Below are 25,207 nucleotides of genomic sequence, written 5' to 3' on the forward strand. Positions count from 1 at the left end.
ACCTAATATCTTATTCTCTGATCTTGTTATCTCTTATATTTTATGTTTCTTCTTTAAGGATATAATTTCTCTCTCATCACACTCAATTTGGATCAATGCACAACATGGAAACAATGTAAAGACTGACAAATTGTTTTCTGTGGGGGTGGGGGAGGGAAGTAACGGGAAAATTTTAAAACTCAAAATAAATAAAGTAATTAAGAAAAAAATCAAGGGATTGCTTATCAATTGGGCAATGTGACAATACTTTTGTGCTATAAGAAATAATGAGAATGGTGTTTTTTTAAAAAAATGACAAGGGTGGAGCTAAGATGTTAGTATGAAGGCAGAATTTCCCAAAAACTTCTTTCCCCCAAAACTCCAAAAGCTGTCAAATAATGACTCTAGCCAAAATTTAGATTGGCAGAACCCACAGAAAGACTGAGTGATACAATTTCCCAGCGGTAAAGGTGTTGGGGAAAAGCCTCAGTGCAGTGCAGCGCTGCCCAGAGATCAGTGGAAACAGCTGAAAGGGGTGGTGAGAGAACTCTGCTGCACCAGAATAAGTGCAGAATGAGGAGTACCATCTTCAGAACAGCCCTGTGGTGCGAACTAATAGTGGGAATGGGGAAGCCAGCTTGTACTACAGGAATCTCTCTGCTCTCTCTGGGCAGGACTTTAATATTTACCATCACTCAGATCCAAGTTTCAGTTTGGGTCTCCATACTAAGATAGCTCAACAGGGAACTTCCTCACTGCTCCCGGGCAGAGGGGAGTGCTGTGGTCATCTCATTATCAAAGCATAGGGAAGAGCATAAGACCTTGGAGGAATAAAGGTCCCAGTGGGGTGTCCCCCCAAAAAACCCAAGGCCTTGGAAGTGTAGTAAATTAGTCTTAGGCTGACGAAATGAGCAAACAATTGAAAAAAGAAGAATCTGATCATAAAAAATTACTTTGGTCCCATGGAAGATTCAGAAGATGACAAACTTGAAGCTTCTGTATGCAAAGCCTCTAAGAAAAATAGAAAATGGGCTCAGGCTATGGATGAGCTCAAAAAAGACTTTGAAAAGCAATTAAGGGAGGTTGAGGAAAAATTGGGAGGAAAAATGAGAGTGATGCTGATAAATCACGAAAAACAAATCAGCAGCTTGGTGAAAGAAATACAAAAAATTCTGAAGAAAATAATGTTTTAAAAACCAGTTTAGGCCAAATGGATTAATCAAAACAAAAGGCAAATGAAGAGAAGAGTGCCTTAAAAAGCAGAACTGACCAGCTGAAAAGGAGATTAAAAATCTCTCTGAAGAAAGTACCCCCTTCTAATGCAGAATAGAACTAAAGGAAACTGATGACTTTGTGAGAAATCAGGAAGAAGGAAAACTCTTCTACAAAAGCCAAAATTAGAAGAAAATGTAAAATAGCTCATTGGAAAAACAACTGACCCCAAAAACAGATCCAGGAAAAATAATTTAAAAATTATTGGGCTACCTGAAAGTCATGACCAGGAAAAGAACCTGGACTTCATTTTTCTTTTTTTTCTTTCTTAAAAGAGAAATTCATTATATTTATTTTTAACTTTATACAAATGATTTTTATACATTACTAAAATATTATTGTTTATAAGTAAAAATAATACCCCTTCTCCCAAAAATATAGACCCTCATGAACAATAAAGTAAAGGAGAGAGAGAAAAAAATTAAAATTAAAATTAATAAAAATTATAATAGTGGAAGTTAGTGCAGCAGACAGAGCACAAGCCCTGGAACCAGGAGCACCCGAGTTCAAATTCATTCCCAGACACCCCAAAATCACCCAGCTGTGTGACCTTGGGAAAGTCACCCCATCCCCATTGCCCTGAAAAAAACAAAATAATAATAATTAAAAAATAATAATAATAATAAAATGTTCTTCAGTATGTGTTCCAACACCACCAGCTCTGTTATAGGTGGATCACATTCTTTATGATAAGTCCATCACAAAAACGACTTCCATATTTTTCCACTGTTGCCATTGCTGATTGCAACTCTCTCCATTTGTACTTCCCCACTACCATACCCTATATTTTCTCTCTCCTTTTATTCTGTCTCTCTTCTTAAATGTGCTGTAGGGTAGCTGACATCCAATCCCAACCCCTTGCAAGAAGTGCAAAAGAAAATGTGTTATATTTGACCACTCTCCCCCACAGTTCACCCTCTCCTCTATCACTCACATCCCCCCTTCCCCCACCCTCCTTATCTCCTTATTACTTTAGAAGTCTATACCGGATTGAGTATATAGGTTGTTTCTTCTCTGAGTCACCTCTGATGAGAGTGAAGGTTTCCTCATTCCCCCTCACCTTCCCCCCTTCCATATCATTGCAATAGCTCATTGTAATAAAATAATATTATATGAAATATCAGCCTATTCCACTTCTCCTTTCTCTTACTCCCATTACATTTCCCTTTTATCCACTGATTCCATTTTTACATTATATCTTCAAATTCAGCTCTCTCATGTGCTTCATCTATAAAAGCTCTTTCTACCTGCTCTATTAAATAAGAAGTATCTTATGAGTATTATCAGCATGATTTTTCTGTGCAGAAATACATGCAGTTCATCATCATTAAGTCCCTCATATTTTTCCCTTCTCTTCCACTCTCTTTGCTTCATCTGAGACCTGTATTTGAAGATCAAACTTCCTCTTCAGCTCTGGCTAATTGAACATTTGAACATTTGAAATTCCACCGGTTCATTGAAAATCCATCTTTTTGCCTGCAAATGATCAGTTTTGCTGGGTAGTTGATTCTCAGTTGCATTCTGAACTCTTTTGCCTTCCAGAATATTATATTCCAAGCCCTACAAGCCCTTAATGCTGTTGCTGCTAAATCCTGTGTGATCCTGACTGCAGCTACACAGTATTTGAATTCTGTCCTTCTTGCCACTTGTAATATTTTCTCTTTGACTTGGGACTTCTGGAACCTGGCTATAATATTCCTGATTTGGATCTCTTTCTGGGGAGATCAGTGGATTCTTTCAATTTCTATTTTGCCCTCTACTTCTAGGCTATCTGGGCAGTTTTCCTGTAGGAATTCTTTAAAAATGATGTCAAGGCTCTTTTCCTGATCATGACTTTCAGGTGTCCCAATAATTTTTAAATTAACTTTCCTGAATTTGTTTACCAGATCAGTTGTTTTTTCATTGAGATATTTCACATTTTCTTGAAATTTTTCATTCTTTTGGTTTTGAAGTATTATATCTTGACTTCTCCTAAAGTCAGCAGCTTCCTTTGGTTCCATTCTAGATCTGAAGAATTTGTTTTCATCAGAGAGCTTTCTTATCTCTTTTTCTATCTGGCCAATTCTGTTTTTTAAATCATTCTCCTCAATAACTTTTTGAATTGTTTTATCCATTTTCACCTATGCTGTGTTTTTTAACATGTTATTTTCTTCAGCATTTTTTGGATCTCTTTGACTGCTGCTGACTTCTTTCTCATGTTTTCCCTGCATTTCTCTCATTTTTTCCCAATTTTTATTCTATCTCCCTTACTTGATTTTCAAAATCTTTTTTGAGCTCTGTCATAGCCTGAGACCAATTTCCGTTTTTCTTGCATTCTTTAGATGCTGGAGCTTTTGCTTCCTTATCTTCAGATTGAGTATTATGATCCTTCTTGGGATTGTTGACAATGTATTTCTCAATGGTGTCCCTCTTTTTATTCTGTTTACTCATTTCCCCAGCCTGTGCCTGGTCTTGGGGCGCTTCCTGAGCTTTTGAGTATTATTGGGACACTTCCCCATAAGGATCTTAGTATATGAGGTTCTGTCTTCCTTTCTGGTCTGTGAATGTCCACAAGTGCACCCCTCTGCCATGGGGCTGAGGTGGGGGGGAGACCCTGCTGTTCTATGGGAGGCCTAGATTGCAATCAGGATCTGAATGCAGTCAGAACCCCAGAGTTCTGTCCAGGTACAAAGGACAAATTTTGGAATTCTCTCTCCAGTCCCCTTCCTTTGGTAGGCTGAGCACTTAAGGCTCAGTTGCCTGTAGGCTCCTGCTTACCATATCCATGTTTTTCTGTTTCCTGGATCTGGGCCTCCATGGCCACTGCTCCTCACTGAGTGCCCTTAGGGCTGGGCTTCACGTGCTTGCTCTGACAGAGGTACCCCTGCTATCTTCCAAGTTGTGCCCAGTTCTCCCTGGGGTGTAGGTCAGGAAACTGCCCCCACTGCCATGAGCCATGGCTCCCAGGTGCCCTGGGGCTGCCTCTGGGAGGCTGCAGTTCCTTCAATCTTGCGGGTTGCCCCCTAATCTTATGTAGCAGAGCCTTTCCACTATTTTCCAGTTTACCTTCAGCTGGAGAATTGCCTCACTGGATCTTTCTGTGAGTTCTGTCTCTCAAAAATTTAGTGTCATTATTTAATGAGCTTTGAAATATTATATATATAGAGAGAGCACCTAAGAGAAGCTCTTCTCCTGGCCCCATCTTGGCTCTGCTCCCAAAAGAGCTGGACTTCATTTTTCAAGAAATAATACAACAAAATTGCCCAGAAATCCTAGAAGCAGAGGGTAAAATAGAAATTGAGGGAATTTATGAGTCACCTCCTGAAAGAGATCCCAAAAGAAAGACTTCCAGGAATAATATAGCCAAACTCCCAAGTCAAAGAGAAAATATTAAACTATTCCAGAAACAAGCAATTCAACTACATGGGAAGAAGATACTGATAATTCATATGAACTTTCTCATGTATAAGAGCTTTTAGAAGGAGCATTATTAGACAAGGCACAGGAATGAGTGGAATATTATTGTCTAATATAGTAAAAAGATGGAGTCAGTGGGTAATAAAAATAAATACTGGGAGGAAGAGAAAGAGGAGGAAGAAGGGGCTAAAATATTTCACATAAGAGTTAAGAAAAAGCTTTATCAATGCAGTGGAACAGGGGAATGCGAGGGGAATGTGTGAGGCTTCATTCTCATCAGAAATGACTCAGAGAGGAAATAACACACACACTTAATAGGGTATTGAAATGTATCTTAGCTTAGAGAAAAATGACAAAAAAAATGATGGGATAAGGTGGTATGCGGGGAGGAAGAAAGGGAATAGATGATAGAAGAGGGAAGATTGTGGGAAAGGGTACACAGCTACAACACACTTTTGGACAGGGACAGTACAAAAGGAGAAAGAGAATAGAATAAATGAGAGTGGGGAGGAATAGAGTGGAGGGAATTACAACTAGTAATATAACATCTATGGGAAAAATATTGAAGCAACTTCTCTGGTGGACTTATGATAAAGAAGGTAATCATCTCAGAGACAATGCCATTGGAATCTGAACACAGACTGAATGAAGTACATTTTTTTCTCTCACTATTCTTGAGGTTTCTCATCTTCTTGGGGGGGAGGGGTTTATGTTTACTCTTATAACAAGATTATTGTAATAATATAAAGTAAATAAACTTTAAAAAAACTTTAAAAACCATGGCAAGACTTTAATAAACTATGTATAATGAAGTGTGAACCAGAAGATCCAAGAAACAGCATTGTTGTAATGATGATCACCTGTGAAAGAATTGGCTCCTCTGATCAATACAACAAATTAAGACAATTCCAAAGGACTTTTATTTTTAAAAAAACATTATGCACTTCTGAGAGAGAGAGAGCTGATGGACTCAGTGCCAACTGAAGTATCAAGTTCTCACTTTATTTTTCTTGCATTTTTTGAAATAAGGAAATATGTTTTGTGTGACTTCATGTATAATTGATATCATTTTTCTTTTTTCCTCAGTACATAAAGGAAGTTTAGGGGAGAGAGAAAAAATTTGGAACTCAAATTTTAAAAATAAACTATTGTAAAATAAATTATATTAAATGAACTTGGCCACCCTGCATTCCCAAACACTGAAAGTCTTTAAAAACAGATCAGGTTGATCACTTTTCAGGTGTGGCATTTAAGATATTTGTAACTCAGGGGTGATGCTTAATGTTTCCAAGGTACCTTCCAACTATGAGATTCAACAATTCCATAATTGTGTTTTAGAACGTACATTGTTAGAGCATATTATTTCAAGGTCATTCATGTGGATAGCAATTGTAAACCCCTTTGCTGTTTATGAATTTTTAATATTTCATCAAAACCTTTGAGCTAGAACAATTCCCTTACTGATAAAACAGATAAGGAATGATTTCCTTATTTGCCTCACTACAAATAAAGACAAATTGTTAAAGAATCTTGCCTTTTAATATAATGAACTAAAAACCTCTGAGATCTAATAGCTTAACAAAACATATTTGGAAGAAGGAGCCATCCCTTGCACCCAACCAATGCTTTAATGCTTTATTGGTCACTTCATCAGTTCTCTTGCTCCAGTCTACTTTTATGATTTTATTATTTCTGAATATAACAGTGTTATTAATCTTTTATGTACATAATATTTGATTTTCTGAGCAAAATAGATTATTTAGTTTGTTTTTATAAGACTTTGCTCTTTACTACCTTATCAAATTCATCCTTCCCTCCCCACCCCCCACTTCAATACATGTATGTGGGCTTATTGGTTGCCAAGCAACTCCAGTAATATTTTGGCAAAAATATTCTGCAGATATTTTTCAGAATACACATAATGGCATTAATGCCCCCTTATCATGACTGAGATTATAATTTTCAAATGCCAAATTAGATATTATGACTAAAGATTTGTATTTGATGCCAGAACAAAAATTTTTCCTCTAACTACAATCTACTTGGTCTAACTGTAATTTTTTTCAAATACACAAAATGTTAAGTATCTCAAGCAAAAATGTTTTTGAATTAAATAAAATGAGGCTATTGTATTAGCATCATGTTTTAAAAGAATTATACTTTATGAAATTATACTGAATAATTAGAATTTTATTATGCTATAATGCATAATTTTGAAATTACTCATATTAGAATATTAATATATTATGCTATGAAATACTATTTTCCTGGCAAGATAATGAATGTGTACTAACTTTTATAGTTTTCTCTGACTTTCCCAGATTCTCAGAGTAGAACAGTCATTATCTGAACCCAAATCCTCTGGTTTGACATTCAAGATTCTTTCTATTTCACCAATCAGTCTTCCTTAAAACCTATGACAAAGTTATTTCAATTCATTTCAGTAAGTCTTATTTGGGTACATTCTTTTGACATAGGACTTGACTAGGAGTTATAGGATATATAAAATGAATATATAGGATATAATATAATCATTTTCTTTAAGCACATTAAATTCTAAGTGGATATTTGTGTTCTAGATGGACTAGCTAGACTAGACAAAATATGATTGGCTTAGGAAGGTATGCACTTTTTTTACAACTGAAAATATTAAAGCACTACACAGAGCATTGAGAATTTATGTGACTGGAATGCTGCTGTTCCTAGCCTTGAAAAACAAGTAGCTCTATCTTTACTGAAAATCCAAATTAGAATGTTCATTTTCCAGTCTTAGCTAATTGAGCCTGTGAAACTTTTAGAGACCTTCTCTCTTGCCTGTTGTTTGATTTCTTATATATATAATGAGGCCAGATCTTTTTATTAAATGACTGTAACTCCTTTCTTTTTACCTAAATATATTTTCACATGGTTAGTATTGGCTTCATAGCTTGACACATTATTAGAAACATAAAATCATAGAATTTTAAGGCTGAAAAGAAAATTATAAATTTTTCACTTTAAACCATTTATTTTATAAATTAAGGAACAATCTCAGACTGGTAAACTGATATCTTTATTATAATATATATACATACATATATATATATTTGGTGCTAGAACTTGGCTTTCTTGATTACCAAAGTAAATATACTTTTTCTTACTTTTTTCTAGGTCAGTTTCCCATACATTCATATATAACTGGTCCCTTAATATATATATATATATATATATATATATAAGCCCTCTTCTCTTATTAGAAATCAGAGTCTATAGAATATGTTTATAGCATATGTTCTCCCTTTAACTTCATCTTTATCCTCCAATAATCAATTTCATAGTAAAAATAATTCTATGTTTACATTATCCTTGTTCATTATGTCATACCCTTGCCCAAAATTTCCTTTCATTGTATAATACACCTACATTCCTTTGACAGATGAAATTTTTTTTGAAAAAAATCTTTCCTCTCTGAGATCCCACTTTCCAGTTTCTCTTCCTTGTTGGTTGTGTTGGTCAGAGATGAAGAGAGTTGTAAATATTGAATGTTCAACTGCACTACAAATAAATATCCAAGAATTAGAGATGTGTTAAAGTAATCCAGTTCCTAAAGGAAATATTCATGAATAAACACTTGAGCAGAGAACACTGAAAAAACTGCACATTAATTTTCTGTGATGTAAAGTGAATATAGTGAGATATTTTGCATTCATCTGGATGTATCGAATTTAATTATGACATACAACTACAAATACTGTGGGATTTAAAAAATTCACATAGGGTATATGTTTTTAAAGTATGATCATTTCACTGTTCATGTTTACAGGAATTGTATTACATTTGTTGTTCCCTTAAAACACTATGATTTTCATACTTCAAGCCAAAGTTTATTTTGAATTGTTTTCAGAAAGTTTTCTTCCTCTCTTGGGAACAAAAACTAGCTCCTTTCAACAGAGATTTCTCCCTGGCCAGCAGGAATTTAGTTGTTTCTATGTAGTTTTATGTGGGGAATTTTGAAAAGAGCTGGCAGTTAGGAATGCTGATGGTTGGTTCTTGTCCTTCATTTTCAAAGAGGACCAAAATGACATCATGATTTTTGAGACAGATTACAGTGTGTCCGACTGGCTGGTCAGACCAGTATGAGCTCGGGATGCTCCACAACAGGTTGGGTACAAATAGTCCATGTGAACACCTGGGGTGAGTACTCTAAACTTATGAATGTCACATTTCCTTTGAGCTGCTTCAAATCTGCCTTCCTCCCAGAGTGCAGCACCCTCATTGATGAGGGCATACCATGCTGGGTGACCCTGTGCCAGTGTCTCCCAATCAATTCTAAAGTTTGTGAGCACTTGCCTTGTGTGAGTTATCCATAAAATAGTTTTTTTTTTTACCCTCTAACAATGTGTTCAGACCATGGTAGTTGCACTTTCTGTAGTAATGTTAGAATGCTAGGCAGTTTAGTTCAAGAAAAGGAGTACCTCAGTATCTGGTATCTTCTCTTGCCAGCTATACTGATATTATCTTTTTAATCTATTTTACAACTTCTCTAACATGTGTCAGTATCATGGTCTATATAACGTTACCTATCACAGAAAAACAGAATTTGATGGAATTTCAAGGCCATTTAGTACAACTGTAACTATGAATATGCAGCAGGCAATAATCATTCTAGGGTTGAGGTAGAAAATGATTGTTTATCTCTTGAAGAAACCCATTTAAAATTGGGATAGCTCTAAATATTGAGAAATTTCTCTTTACTTTTCTGCCAACTCATCTTTTTTAACCTATTTCTCCTGGTTCTCTATGAAGCCAGCAAAACAATCTAAATGTCTTTAATAGAAAACTCAACATCCACTAGTTCAGTAATCCCCTTTATAATATACATGACTCATTATCTAGAATATTTGAAAACTTTCTTTAATGGGAAATCCATACAGCTTTCTGAGGAAGTCCTTGCTATAAAATTTTTCTCTTATAAGAAGACTAAAATTGCCTTACTATAAGTTTCACCTCCTTAAATAAAGACAACAGAGCAGGATAAAAAGAGGGTGTGTATGTATGTGCAGTTTTTAGTTTCTAACCCATATCAAAAGTCTAAGTTTTTTTTTTTTGCAAGGCAGTAGAGTTAAGTGACTTACCAAGGGCATACAGTTATATAATTATTAAGTGTCTGAGGCTGAATTTGAACTCAGGTCCTCCTAACTCCAACAAGTGCACTATCCACTGTACCCCTTAGCTGCCCTTAAGATGTTCTTTATGATATTGAGATAGAAAAGTGATCTTATCTAGCCCATTATACTCTCTGTGCCATCAGGTATTCTTTGTGAAAGACACAAAGATTTTATCTCCATATAGTCTTTTTAAATTAATATTTTATTTCATTTTTCCAATTATATGTTGTGACAGTTTTTCAACATTCATCCACTTACATGTTACACAATTTTCTTTGACCATCACTTCTAATCCCCTCCCCTCAGCGATGAACAGTCTAGTGAATGTTGTACAAGTACATTTGTACTTAATATGTTTACATGTGAGTCATTTTTTTGTATGAGGAATTAGGGCTAAGGAAAAATAAAGAAAATCATGGGATAGGAAGGAAAAAACTAAGAGATTTTTTTTAAAAAAGTGAACATAGTGTTCATTTAGATTCTGTGATCTGATATTTTTTTGCTTTCTGTTTTTTGTTTTTTTGTTTGGATATGAATGGCATCATCCATAACAGGTCTCCCAGGCTTGTCCTAGCTCTCTAAACTGCTGAGAGGAGCTGTATCCATCACAGTTGATCAACTTACAGTGTTGTTAATGTGTGCAATGTTCTCTGGCTTCTGCTCCCTTTGCTAAGCATCAGCCACTATAAATATTTCCTTGGTTCTCTAGAGTCCTACCATTCAGAGTTTTTTTATACAACAGTAGTACCTCATAATAGTCATATACTATAACTTCTTCAGCCATTCCCCAATTGATGAACATCTAAATTTCCAGTTCTTTGCCACTACAAAAAAGAACTGCTACAAATATTTTAGAACATGTAAGACTTTTCACATTTTTTATAATTTCTTCTAGATGTGGGCCTAGTATTGGTATTGCTGGGTTAAAGGATTATTATCAGTTTTATTGTTCTTTGGATATAGCACTATTTTGCTATCCAGAATGGTTGGAATTAGTTCACAAATACACTAATAGTGCACTAATGTTCCAATCTTCCCACAAACTCTCCAACATTGATTTTTGTCATTTTAATCAATTGGTTGTGAGATGGTACCTCATAGTTGTTTTAATTTTAATTTTATTAACCAATAATGATTTGGAACATTTTTCCATATGATTATATGTAGCTTAAATTTTATGCTTGAAAGCTGCCTGTTCATTTCCTTTAACCTTGGAGAATGACATGTAACCTTATAAAATTGATTCAGTTCTCTATGTAGTTAGAAATGAGACTTATTGTTATTTTTTTTAATGTAAGGCAGTAGGGTTAAGTGACTTGCACAAGGTCACACAGCTAGGCAATTTTTTAAAAGTGTCTGAGATCAGATTTGAACCCAGGTACTCCTGACTCCAGGGCCAGAGTTCTATTTACTGCACCACATAGCTGCCCCAGAAATGAGACTTTTATCAGAATCCCTAGTTGTGAAAATTGTTTCACAACTTTGGGTTTTCCTTCAAATTTTGACTGTATCAATCTTATTAGGGCAAAATATTTTTAATTTAAAATAATCAAAATCATCCATTTTGCAATTTATAATGTACTCTATTTCTTTTTTGGATGTAAAATTCTCCCATTTTCCATAGTTCAGATGGAGTATTTCTTGATCTGTTAATTGGACTATGGTATTGCTCTACGTCAAAATTTGATAACCATTTTGACCTGTGTCTATGCCTAGTTTTTGCCATGCTATTTTCCAGTTTTCCCAACAGTTTTGTCTAATAATTAATTCTTATCCCCGAAGTTAATATCTTTTGGTTTGTCAAACAATAGATTATTATATCATTTACTACTGTTTCTTTTGTATCTATATTATCATTATTCTATTTCTTAATCAGTACCAGGCAGTCTTGATCACTGATGTTTTATAGTATAGTTTTAAATCTGGTACAACTAGGCCATCTTCCTTTATATTTCTTTTCCCTCAGTTCCCTCAATATTCTTGACCTTTTGTTGCTCCAGATGACTTTTGTTACTTTTTTTTCCCCTAGCTTGGTACAATAGTTATTTGTTAGCATGATTGGTATGGCATCGAATAATTTAAATTCAGTAGAATATTTATTTTTAGTTCAGACTAATCATGAACAATTGAAAGATTTTCAATTGTTTAGATCTGACTAAATTTGTATGAAAAATGTTCTGTAATGTGTTCATGCAATTTCTGGGTTTGTTTTAGGAGGTAGATTCCCAAGTATTTTATGTTGTCTGAAGTTACTTTGCATAAAATTTTTCTTTGTATTTCTTGCCCTTTGACTTTGTTGTTCACATTTAGAAATATTAATGATTTTTTCTTGGGTTTATTTTCTATCTTGTTGATGCTGATTGTTTCGAGTAATTTTTAAGATGGTTTTCTAGGGTTCTCTAAGTATATATCACCATATCATCAGCAAAGAAAGTTTTGCTTCCTCATTGACAATTCCCTTCATTTTCTTTTTCTTCTCTTATTGTTAAAGCTAACATTTCTAATACTATATTGAATAATAATGGTGATAATGGGCATTCTTGTTTCACCCTGATCTTATTGTAAATAATCCTGGTTTATCTCCATTATATTTAATATTTGTTGATGTTTTTAGAACCTTGAAATTGTTTTAAGGTAAACTCCATTTATTCCTCTACCCTCTAGTGTTTTTAATATGAATGAATGTTGTATTTTGTGAAAGGTTTTTTTCAGCATCTATTGAGATAATCATATGATCTTTTGGATTTATTATTGATATATTCAATTATGTTGGGTGTTTTCTTAATATTGAGCCATCCCTGCCTACCTGGTAATAAATTATACATAATTAGGATTATTATCATAGTAATAAATTGTTCTAATCTCTTTGCTAAAATTTTATTTAAGTTTTTGTTTTAATTTTCACTATAGAGATTGGTCTATAATTTTCTTTGTCTGTTTTCACTCTTTCTAAAAGCCCATATAGGTATCATAAAAGAATTTTGGCAGAATTCTTTCTTCTCCTATTTTTTTAAAAATAGTTTATGTAGAATTATAATTAATTAATTAATGTTTGGTAGAATTTTGGTAGAATTCACTTGTAAATCCATCTGGACCTGGAAACTTTTTCTTAGGAAGTATATTTATGGCTTCTTCAATTTCTTATTCTAAAATGGGGATATTCAAGTATTTTGTTTTATTTTTTATTAATCTATTAATGCAGCTGGTCAAAAATAGCTCCAAATTATCTCTTTAATTTCTTCCTCATTGGTGGTGAATTCACCCTTTTCATTTTTGATACTGGTAATTTGGTATTCTTCGTTCTTTTTATAATTTAGATGAATTGAATGTTTATTTTTTATTTTTTTAATAAAACAAACTCTTAGTTTTATTTATTAGATCAATTATTAAATCAATGACTTCAATTTTATTAATCTCTCTGTTGAGTTTCAGAATTTCTAATTTAAAATTTAATTGAGAATCTTTAATCTGTTCTTTTTCCAGGTTTTTTTTAGTTGCCTACACAATTCATTGATCCCCTCTTTCAATATTTTATTCATTTAAGTAATTAAAGGTATAAAATTTCCCCTAAAACTACTTTGGTTGCATTAAATAAAATTTGGTATGTTGTCTGTCTTATTGTCATCATTTCCTTGGATGGAATGGTTGATAATTTCTATGATTTGCTCATGCTTTAAAATTGTTATTTGGTTTCCAATTAATTGTTGGCTTATCTTTTCATGGTCCTTTATTACATATAATTTTTATTGCATTATTATCTGAAAAGCATGCATTTATTATATTTCTTTTTTTTGTATTTGATTGTAAGGTTTTTATATCCAAATATGTGGTCAGTTTTGGTATAGATGAAATATATAGATGCAAAGGAAAAGATATTATTTTCTATTCCATTCAGTTTTCTTCAGAGATCTATCATATTTACATTTTTTGTAGTTTTATTCACCTTTTCAACTTCGTTCAAGTTTATTTTGTGATTAGATTTATCTAACTCTGAGAGAGGGACATTGAAGTCCCCCATAATTTTAATTTTGCAGTCTGTCTCCTTGTAATTTTCTCCTCCAATAATTTGATGTTATGCCACTTGGTACATACATACATACATACATACACATACATATATGTATATGTATTTAATAATGTTATAACTTTTTTGCCTATTGTACCTTTTAAGAAGATGAAGTTTCCTTCTCCTTTTAATGAGATCTGGTTTTGGTTTTGCTTTGACTAAAATCAGGAATGCTACCCCTGATTTTCTTTACTTCTGCTGAAACAGTATAGTTTGCTCCAACCTTTTACCTTTACTCTGTGTATATCTCTCTCTGCTTCAAATATGTTTCTTGTAAGATATATATTGTAGAATTCTGTTTTTAAATCTATTTTGTATCTGCATTTTATGGGAAATTTTATCCCATTCACATTTACAGTTAAAATTACTAATTCTTTATTTCCCTCCATTCTATCTTTCACCATGTAATCTCCTCACCAATATTTTGGTCTCTTTCCCTTTTAATTTTTCTTTAAAATTTTTACTTTGATTTGGCTTTCATTTTTACTTTCACCTTCTCTTCTATCAGTCCTTTATTTCTCTTTCTTCCCCCTGCCCCCACTTCCCTATAGGATAGGATAGTTTTTAAAACTCACAGGTATATTATTTCCTTCTCTGGTCCAAATCTATTGAGTAGGATTTGCTCAGCATTCCCTCCCTCCCCTATAATAGGACTTTTTGCCTCTTTACCTTAAGTTATTAATTCACTAATTGCTAGCTTTCTTCTAGTATAGTCCTTCTCTTTGTGTTTTTATTGTTTTAATCCTGTCTTGTGCTTACAACTCCTTTGTCAAAATATATTCCTTTTTATCTGTCCTGATAGAACTACTATTCTCAAAGGTTGACTGATTGAATCCTTGATTGATTGATTAGCAGCATTGCCTCAAAATCCCTAAATATCCTCCCCTTTTCTGTCTCTTTGTAAATACACTTTTCAAGAGCATAAATCGCATCAAAATCATTTTATATCTTACCCCCTTTTCAAGTACGTTTCATGGACACACAATCCTTATGAGCCAAAGTATCATGCAAGGTCAAATTATTTCATGAACCTTCCCAAGCACATTCTTTCCAAACTGTAGCTAAAGGGGCAAGCAAATCAAAATCTTTTCACAATATTTTCATATCCAGTCCCTCTAAATAATTCTCTTCTTCCTCTATAGTACTCCAAACATAGCTCTAAAACCACTTTTTCCCTTTGTACCTTTGACACCTCAACCATGGTACTATAGTACTCTTTAACTAAAAATATGGATTAAGGCTAGATTACTTCTTGAACTTTTTTTAAAGTTTTTTTTTAGGTTTTTTTCAAGGCAAATGGGGTTAAGTGGCTTGCCCAAGGCCACACAGCTAGGTAATTATTAAGTGTCTGAGACCGGATTTGAACCCAGGTACTCCTGACTCCAAGGCCGGTGCTTTATCCACTACACCACCCAGCCACCTCAACTTCTTGAACTCTTTATGTCCAACTCTTCTAAGTATGCTCCCACTGTCTTCCCCTATTGAACTTCAACAATTCTTAACCAAGGGAGGTAGTAAAATCAGGTTACTACTGATTTAATTATTTATAGAGCCTCTAAATACTCTAAGTATTGGTCTCTCTTAAGGCATGGTATACAATGGCACAGTACGGTCCAGCATAGGGTATCCTTATCAGAGAAATGTTGTATTTTATGAGTATGTCAGAATTAAAGTAGCTCAAAGGAAATGTGAGTTATATAAGTTTAGAGTAAGAACCCCACGTGTTCACCTTGACCCTAGGAGTTGTATTGAATTCTGAGCTTGTATTGTTCTGATCAGCCCGTTAAGACACACTATAATTTTTCTCAAACATAATTATGTCATTTGGTTCTTCCTCAGGAAAGAAGGACAAGAATCAATCATACCCATATTATTTAAGTAAAATCCCTTCAACTATATTAAACCCTTTAACTTAAGAGAAATACAATTTTCAAGATATACAAGTGTTATCTTGCCTTTGGGGATGTAAATTTTATATTCTTGACTAGCATTATTTTTCTCCTTTCCATTTATCTTTTAATGTATCCCTTGTGTCTTGTATTTGAAGACTGAATTTTTCTGTTCAGTTCTGGACTTTTCATCAGAAAATTTCAAAAGTCCCCTATTTCATTGAGATTCCATCTTTTCCCCTAACAGAATATGCTGAATTTTGGTTGTAATCCAAGGTCCTTTGCACTCTGAAATATCATACAGTCCTTTAATGTTGATGGTGATAAATCCTGTGTTATTCTGATTTTACTTCCTTTGTATTTAAATTGCTTTTTTATCCTTTATTTGAGAATTCTGAAATTTGGGTATGATAGTCCTTGAAGTTTTTTTATCCTGGTTCTCTTTTTGGATGTGTTTTATGTATGCTTTCAAGGACTATATCTTCTTGATCTAGTATATTAGGACAATTTTCCATAATAATTTTCTGAAAGATATTTTCCAGGCTTTTTTTATCTAGACTTTCTAGTAGACCAAGAATTCGTAAATTATCCCTTCTGGATCAATTTTCTACGTCTTTTTATTTTTCCTAAAAGGTACTTTATGTCTCTTTTCAATTTTTTTCAGCCTTTTGATTTTGTTTGATGGAATTTTGGTGTCTCATAGATTCATTAGTTTCTGTTTGTCCAATTCTGATTTTTTGGATTTTATTTTCTTCATTTAGTTTTTGTATTTTGTTTTCCAATTGGTTAATTTTACTTTTTGCTGAGTGATATTCCCTTTCCAGTTGGTCAATTTGGCTTTTAGATGAGCTGCGTTCCTTTTCAGTGGGCCAATTTGACTTTTCAGTTAAGTTGATAAATTTCCAGTTGATAGATTTGATTTTTGATGAGTGGCAATTATTTTTTTTAAAGATTTTTGCAAGGTAAATAGGGTTAATTGGCTTGCCCAAGGTCACAAACTAGGTAATTATTAAATGTCTGAGGTCAAATTTGAACTCGGGTACTCCTGACTCCAGGGCTGGTGCTCTATCCACTGTGCCACCTAGCTGCCCTAAATTATTTTTTCAGTTGGTCAATTTTATTTTTTTGATGAGTTACTTTTGCTTTTCCAGCAGGTTCTTTTTATTTTTAAAGGAATTGGTTTCTTTCGTTAATTTTTTTCTAATTTTCCTACATGGCTCTCATTTCTTTTTTACAGTTTTCTTCTTCCTCTCTTCTTTGCTTTTTAAAATTCTTTTTAAAGCTCTTCTATGTGGTTTTGGACTTGAATTCAATTCATAAATCCTTTGAGACTTACCAAGTATGTAATTTGCCACTGCTTTCTTCTTTACAGGTGGCATTTTTATCACATCTATCTGAAGAGTAGCTTTCTATGATTAGTGCTCTTTTTGTTTACTTCTCATTTTGATTGTTGAGTTCTGCTCCTGGGGTATAGGGAGTATAGTCCCAAACTTTTTGTTCTGGGACTGGAGTTTTATTTCTGGCTTATGGTTTACTAAGATGTTGCCTATGCAGACCAGGTGTTGCCTATGCAGAGGTTTGTTACTTCCTCCATATCCAGGCTCTGCCTATGCAGTGGTTGGTTCCCAATCCAGTCCTATCTATTGTCCCAGTGTTCCCACTGTTTAAACTGGGATGGGAGCCTCCCTGCTCTCCTGCTATCTAGATTCTGGGACCTGAGTTGCTGCATAGCTTCCAGGACTTGGGGTGCTGTCTACCTGCAGGGACCTGGATGCACTGTAGCTGGCTTTACTGCTCTTCCACCTACCTGGTCTTTACTTATCCTTTTTCCCAAAGAGATAGATCTTTGATGAAGATCCTCCATGTCTGCAATTAAAAACTTGTTTCAGTATTTTTCGTGGGATCTGTAGTTTTAATTTCAGTGTAGAGACTTCATTTAACTTTCTGTAGGGAAAAACTCAGGGAGCATGCTAGTTTCATGATGCCATCTTTGCTTGGCTGCAGAAGTACTCCATATGGTCTTAATAGAAGGGAAGAATACTCTGAATATATACCAGTAAATTGGGACAGCAAACATATTTCCTTTGTATCACTTCATTATTTTAGTGAATATCTGTTAAATTGATGTTTAACAGCAAAACAATATTTATATAGTGCTTTAAATTTTGCAGAGTGCTTTACAAATATTATCTCATTTGATACTCACAATAACCCTGGAAGGTAGGTACTAGGTACTATTATTATCTCCATTTTAAATATGAAGAAGCTTAAGGTCAAGGTTAATTACTTTTTACAAGGTCACATGGTAAATAAATGAGTGAAGTGAATTTGAACTCACATCTCTAATTCCAGACTCAGTGTTCTATTATTAGCCCATGCTATCTAGCTACTTTCTATATCAGGGCTTCTTCCATTTTTTTTTAATTTCAATTCATATTCCCTTTCTGCAGTTTGGTTAAACCTATGCAATCCTTCATAGAATATTTTTAAATATATAAAATAAAAGACATAGAATTATAAATGAAATGAATGATATTGGAATAGTTGTAAATAAATATTAAAAATTATGATCCTCTGGTTAAAACCATGTACTGTAGTTCCTTGTCATCAAAGTCTTTCATTACTCAGTATCCCAAATATCAATCAGCAGCTTATTTGGTTCAAATCTTAACATATACATTTTCATCAAATTCATAATACGCATTTATATCTTTGCAACTTTTCTCAAGAAGTTTTGAATATTTCATTGGTTGAGTAATAGGAAGACAGAGATGGTACATGGTGGTAACAAGAGAAAATTAGAGATAAAAAGACAAAGGGCCTAAGTTGGCAACATTAATTACTATCAAAATTCAGAGGAAATGATCACTTACTCCAGGAGTGAAAGTCTCATTGATTTTCCACTTTTGTCTATCTATCTTCCATCCAAATTATAATTATAGGTCCTATAAACAGTAGAGGACTTGGTTGATACACACAATTTTTCTTACGATGATCTAAGTTTTGTCCTGTATACTTTCCTTTTTTTGGTTTGGCATTGGTTTTGGTTTCTGGTTTTTGTCTGTATAACAAAGTAGCTATTACATCTAAGTCATTTTGGTTTCTTTGTGGCTGTGGTTATTTTTTGGGGAGGATGAGGGGATTACTTACTTTATCCTTCTCTAGTGCTCCGATTCTATTTCTTGATTTTTTTTGGCTTTGAAACTTGAAACAAATCCTGAATCAAACATTTGAACAGAGGTCATTCAGAAAAATGATGAGATTTGCTTATACAGTCATAGAGCAATGTTCACCATGCCAGATTTGAACTCAGGTCTTCATGATTCAGACATGGCACTTTTATCTACTAAGCTACTTATAATACAGGACACTTTCAAGGCTTTTTAATTTCTTTAAAAAGACTAGCCTGATACTAACAACCATGGTTATTCCAGTTCCAATAGCAGATTAAAGCTCATAGATGTATTTTGGGATAACATTGATGGGCCACATCTCATTTCCCTTTCTATGCTCTTAACTTACTGTCTCATAGGACTGAAAAATTAGTAAGAAATTGTGAATATTCAAAGCAAAGCCAAGTCACCTGGATAATCCAGTTAGGAATAGGACCCCAGTTCTATTTTCCTGGTTTTGCAACTGAAGCCATGGTTAGGAGGAATGGCTGGGGGTATTCATATTATGCCATTAGAGGTGAAATTCTTGGACTGGCACAAGATGGACAAGAGGAAAAGATTCCAAAATGATAGGATTACTTTTATAATTCAGATCATAAATGATACCGACTAACGATCTGGCAGAGTTATTCTCATGTACTGCTAGACAGCATCCAGGAAACCAAAGTCTTCAGGTTCCAAGGGAAGTATAGTTGCAGCATTTAGAAGAAGGGAGTGCACTGTGGATTAGTCTGTGGACAGATTTGGATGTGGTGTCATAGTCAGGTGTTCCTGAAACATGATGGTGCCTTGCTGATAGATAGGTGAGGAAAAGATAATACTGATGATTAGTCCAAGGAGAGATAGGTTTGGCACTATAAGAGTACCAAGATACCTTTCTGATATGAGAAAGGAAATCATATTCAAAGGTCATGCGGTGAAATGGTTCTGGAAAAGATAAGTGATAAGGATGTTTTTGCACAACATACCCATCACTACAATAAACATAATAGACAAGTCATGCCAACATTAACTTGGTTGGCATGGTCTTCTTCAAAAAAGGAAGGACAGTGTCTATGCCATAACCAAGTAGAATAGGATAAAGATAATTGCAGTTGATGTGACAACATCCACTAAAGAGGATTAAGTAGTGAAGAGATTTTTTTTTAAGTTACCTGGCAAAATTTTCCATTCTGAGTCTTAGCTTTATACACATGCTCTTTATTGTGAAGATTGTCAGAATTGCTACAATTATGAATTATTGTCAAAATTGTAAAAATGATGTTATAAAATTTAATTTTCTATCAAGAAATGAATAAATGAAAACATTTTTATAAAACTGAGCTACATTCCAGACAGTGTATTAAGTTCAGGGAATGCATATTAAAAAAAGATGGTCAATTCCTGCCTTCAAGGAACTTATGTTTGAATTGGAGAGAAATTACATATAAGTTTATGATGGCTAGGAAAGTCTAAGTAGATTTGGAAAGTAATGGGGAAATGAAAGGTCCCTTAAGATAATTGATTTAATGCTTTTTCCAGAAGCACTGAAAACAGTGATTTGATTGCCTTCCCAGAACAATAGATTGGAAACTTGATATAGGGTACAGAGAGGAGATGCATTTGAAAGCATGGAAGGAACATGGATTAGGTAAAGCAAAGCAGAAATCTAGGGTTGCTTAAGTTCTACTGATAGTTTATAAATTTAGAAGCCCCATGCACGAAGACTGTAAATTCTATTTTCTTTTAAAATTATTGATTTATTTTGTTGCTCTTTCATTTTTAAATGTCTCCTTGACCCGTTAAGTCTGCCGTCCCCTCCATATTATATTTTTGAAAGAAGAAAAAACTTTGGAATTTGGCTCAGCTAAGCATTATTATTCAGAGAGTATTGGCAGATAAAAATAGAATGAGAATCCAAAAAAGATGAAATTAAATAGATTTCTCTGAGTTTTTCTAATCATCTGTCTTCTTTAATGTCAGTAATGAAACTTCCATATTTCAAATCTCTCCCCCTAGCTCCCAGAGGTACTAAAATGTTGAAGTTGGCAATAATGACTAAGTGACCAGACCTGATTAAATCCATAAAATGAAAAAAATGCTACAAAACACAATTTTCATCATTTAGTCAGAAAGCATTTATTATATACTATGTTGTAGTGTTAGGCAAATCACTTCAGTAGTGTTAGGTAAATCACTTCAACTTTTATGTTTCTGTTTTCTCATCTGCAAAATGGAGATATTATTGTAAAAGTTATCTCAAAAGGCTGTTATAAGAAAAACATTTTGCAGACCTTCAAGTATTATATTTGTATATATATATATATATATATATATATATATATATATGTGTGTGTGTGTGTGTGTGTGTGTGTGTATGTATTACTATTATTTTTATTTTTCTGATGGAAATAATTCATTTTATATACCTTTGTATTTCTATTTGTGAGTTTTTGTGAATTTATCTAGTGTGAAAAATAACAGAGCTTTGTTCTAACCTCTAAAGTACCTACCTCTCTAAAGCTAGACAAAGACATGATCTCAACTAGCAGAGAGAATGCCTCTCTACCCTCTTCTTTATTTCAACAAAGATCAGCACAGATGCCCATGATCCTGATATTTGAATTTTGAGAACTTTGAAAGACAAGTCATTCTCTCAGTTAAATCCTCTGCTTAGGGAATTCAAATTTTCACTCACTGTAGACTGTCATATTCTATTTTATGATTTTTTCTTGAAGGATAGCAAAAGGCATAGCTATTGACTTTATCCTGTGACTCATACAGCTACTAATAAGTAGTGGCAGACTTTCATTGTTGCTGGGTGTGGGCAGCATACCACATATTCCATTTTGCATGTGAACTTATACAGATAACCTTCTGTAAGAACAAAGGCCTCTGCCTTTGTACCACCTACACCCCAAGAGAACAAGGAAAGGCTTCATCAAGCATTATAATGGACAGACCATAATTGTTCCATGTTCCATAGATATATGTTTAATATTGTAATTCATTTTCCAGTTCAGAGTAATTATCAACAACAAAAAGCAAATCCAATATTCAGCCAGTTCTTGATAATTCATGCTAATAGAGAAGCAATGTGACAAAGAAACCAAATAGATGGTAACCAACAAACTATGTATGTTTATTTGATTTGGGAATTCATTGAATGAATTTATTTTTCAGCATATTTACTTTTCTAGTTGCACTTCATATATAGGTCAGTTGTTTTTTACTTCCTTTTTTCAACTGGACATGTATATATACCCTTAAGAAGCCTGATGGAGTCTGGCCTCCTGAGATAAAGACAAACCCTTTGATCTTGTTGTTTCTGATTCTTTATTACCCACCCAGAAACTCCAGTGGGAAAAATTACTTAAAATTTAGACTTGACTTAAGTCTATGCTCACCACAAAAGGAATTGAGTTTGAGATGCATATGAGACAGGAAATATGAAATATTTGTAGGTAGTTGAAGATACATAACTGGATCTAAGGAGAGAGAATATGACAGAATATATAAATCTGAAAGATAGAGATGATAATAATTAATAATAATAAGTATATAATGCTTAATATATTCTAGGCACTGTATTAAGTCCTTTATGATCTCATTTAATCTTTCTAACAACTCTGGGAAATGTTTGCTATTATTATCCCCAATATATAGATCAGGAAATTCGGGCAAAAAAGGATTAAGTCAATTGCCCAGGATCACATAGTTTATAGGTATCTGGGGACTGATTTGAAGCTGCGAGGTGGCACAATGGATATTATGAAGTCAGGAAGACATATTCCTGAGTTCAAATCTGGCCTCAGGACACTTGATTGTTCTGGGACCTTTGCATGTCATTTAACTCTCTTTGTCCTAGTTCCTCATTTATAAAATGAGGTGAATAATGAAATTACAAACCTTTTCAGTATCTTTGTCAAGAAAATTCCAACTGGGGTCATGGAGATGGACATGACTGAAATGACTGAACAACAAAAAACAAAGACGATTGAGCTCAGATCTTCCTTAGTCCAGACCCAATTCTCTAATCACTGTGTCATATAGCTGCCTGCATAGATGAGGTCACAAATTCAAAGCATATAGGAAGGATAGAGAACTGAAGATGAATCCCTGAGGCATATATCATTAAGGGACAAGACATACCATATTTCCCTCATGTATAAGATGCACCTTATTTTGAGAGCCTGAAATTTGAGAAAAATGGATTCATATATTTATTGAACTCAATTTTTATTCATCATGAAATTCAAGGACCTTCTGCTCATAGCTTTCAAGCATCTTTTGGGCAAGTCTGGTGCATGGACACATGCTTAGTCCATTCTGTTACATGAACCTGAAGCACCAATTGTATCCTCCTTTGAAATCAGTCACTTCTTTTTCATCAGCAGTTCTTCTGGCCTCCTATTGAACCATCTTTGTGGACACAGGAATTCCAATGGCTCTTTGCTCTTCAAATCCATCTCTTCAATTCCCTCTCTAAATTAGGCCATTTGGCTGACTTGCCTCTCATAGCCTTTTTTCTGCAGAGGTGTTTTCAGTAGGGTTTCTTCTTCCTACAGCCAGTCTTAGATTGTTTTCTCAGTTGGAGGAAGACCAGACTGACTTTCAGCAGCTTGATTTCCATTCACTTTTGCAAACTGGATCACTTGAACTTAAATTCAGCACTGTATGAAAATCTTTTCTGAGCCATTTCTGGGCTGAACAAGACAAAATGTAACAAATGCTAAACAATGAGCACAAATATAACAAATACAAAAAGTGGGAAATGCAAGTTAAAAAAACTACAACTACTGCATAAATTGGTCTCAGATTTAGACCCCAAATTTTTTGAAAAAGGTGAGTCATATGTGGGGAAATACGGTAGTTAAATAAGCAAAAGAAACTATGAAAGAATAGTCATAAAAACCAAGAGAAGAAAGAGCAACCAAGAGTACAACATAATGAAAAGAATCAAATGCTGCAAAAGGGTGAACAAGGGTGAACAATCAGAAAAGGGCATCAGATTGGGCAATTAAGAGATAATTGGTAACTTAAAATTTCAGTTGAGTGATGAATTCATAAATAAAACTAAACCATAAGTGGAAATGAAAATAACATGCAGAGTTTTCAATATAATGACATAATTCTCATACAAAGGAAACAACTATGTAACATTAAGTCAATATTTCAAAAAAGATATTTTTATCAAGGAAATTCTAAAACTCACTCTAGTTTTCTTAAAGTTGAACTTTTAATCATATTTCTCTTCTTTCTGTAACTCATTCCCATTTTCAAGTTGATAAATTTCACACTTAACATCTCTTAATTCCCCCTTCCTAAATCAGTCCTTCATAATATGTCACAGATGAATTAAAACATGAAGTTTTGAACTTCCTAGAACTATGAATCTATCTTCATTCTTGCCATTTCTCCCCCCACATTAGAACTCTTGCACTGAGAAATGTAATAACATTAAAACATTTTTTTTCCTTTGGACAGGGTATACCAAAGGACCATTCAATATTCAAACCACCCTGGAACTTTCCATATGAAAAGACCATTCATTCTTTGACCATCACTCCAATATATGTTTTCTCCCTTCTACTTTAATGTAAGTTCCTTCCAGGAATAGATTTTCCTGCTATAGTATCTGTATCTCTATCCTTTAACAATGTGTTTGGCATATACTGTTTAATATATGATTCAATCATTCATTTATTCATGAGAAAGGGAAAGGAACAGGCTTTAATGTGTCAGAAACCATGCTAAGCACTTTCTAAACATTATCTCTGTAAATTCTAAATATTAGAACTTTAAAACCACCTTATAAGTTAGATGCTATTATTATCATAATCTCCATTTTACAGTTTAGGAAACTGAAGTAAATAGAAATTGAATAATTTATCTGTACTCATATAACCAATATGTGTCTGAGACCAGATTTGAATTCATATTCCTGACTATAGACCCAACATGGTGCCACCCGGAAGTTATTCATTTCATGCATTATAGAAAAACTATTTTTTCCCAATTCAACTAGGAAAGCATTTCAATTGTTTTATGTCATGATGTGACAGATGAGAGAACTCAAAGATCTTTTTTTGCAAAGGGGGATTAATGAACAATAATATGGATAATGGCTAGCAGCTACTAAGAGAAAAAAGAAACACAAATTGTATGAACAATCATCAACTAGATAATACAACCTGTAGTCTCCTTCAAACATACCATGAATATGATTACTTGAAGAATACTTTTGTAATGTAATGAATGAATGTTTTACAAAAACATAGTGTAAAAATATAATATATTTAAAGT

At 33.7% G+C, this 25,207-nt stretch overlaps 1 long non-coding RNA gene across 2 annotated transcripts in view; it reads left to right on the plus strand.

The window, feature by feature from the left end:
* Window positions 1-24,656, plus strand: part of LOC141501418 (uncharacterized) — a 488,282-nt gene extending 463,626 nt beyond the window's left edge. For both annotated transcript variants that reach the window (XR_012472229.1, XR_012472230.1), the window contains exon 4: window positions 24,389-24,656. This is a non-coding gene — a long non-coding RNA (uncharacterized LOC141501418). The remainder of the gene's footprint in view (window positions 1-24,388) is intronic.
* Window positions 24,657-25,207: the final 551 nt, after the last annotated feature.

Source organism: Macrotis lagotis, chromosome X, assembly GCF_037893015.1.
Source record: "Macrotis lagotis isolate mMagLag1 chromosome X, bilby.v1.9.chrom.fasta, whole genome shotgun sequence".
Taxonomy (NCBI): Eukaryota; Metazoa; Chordata; class Mammalia; order Peramelemorphia; family Peramelidae; genus Macrotis; species Macrotis lagotis.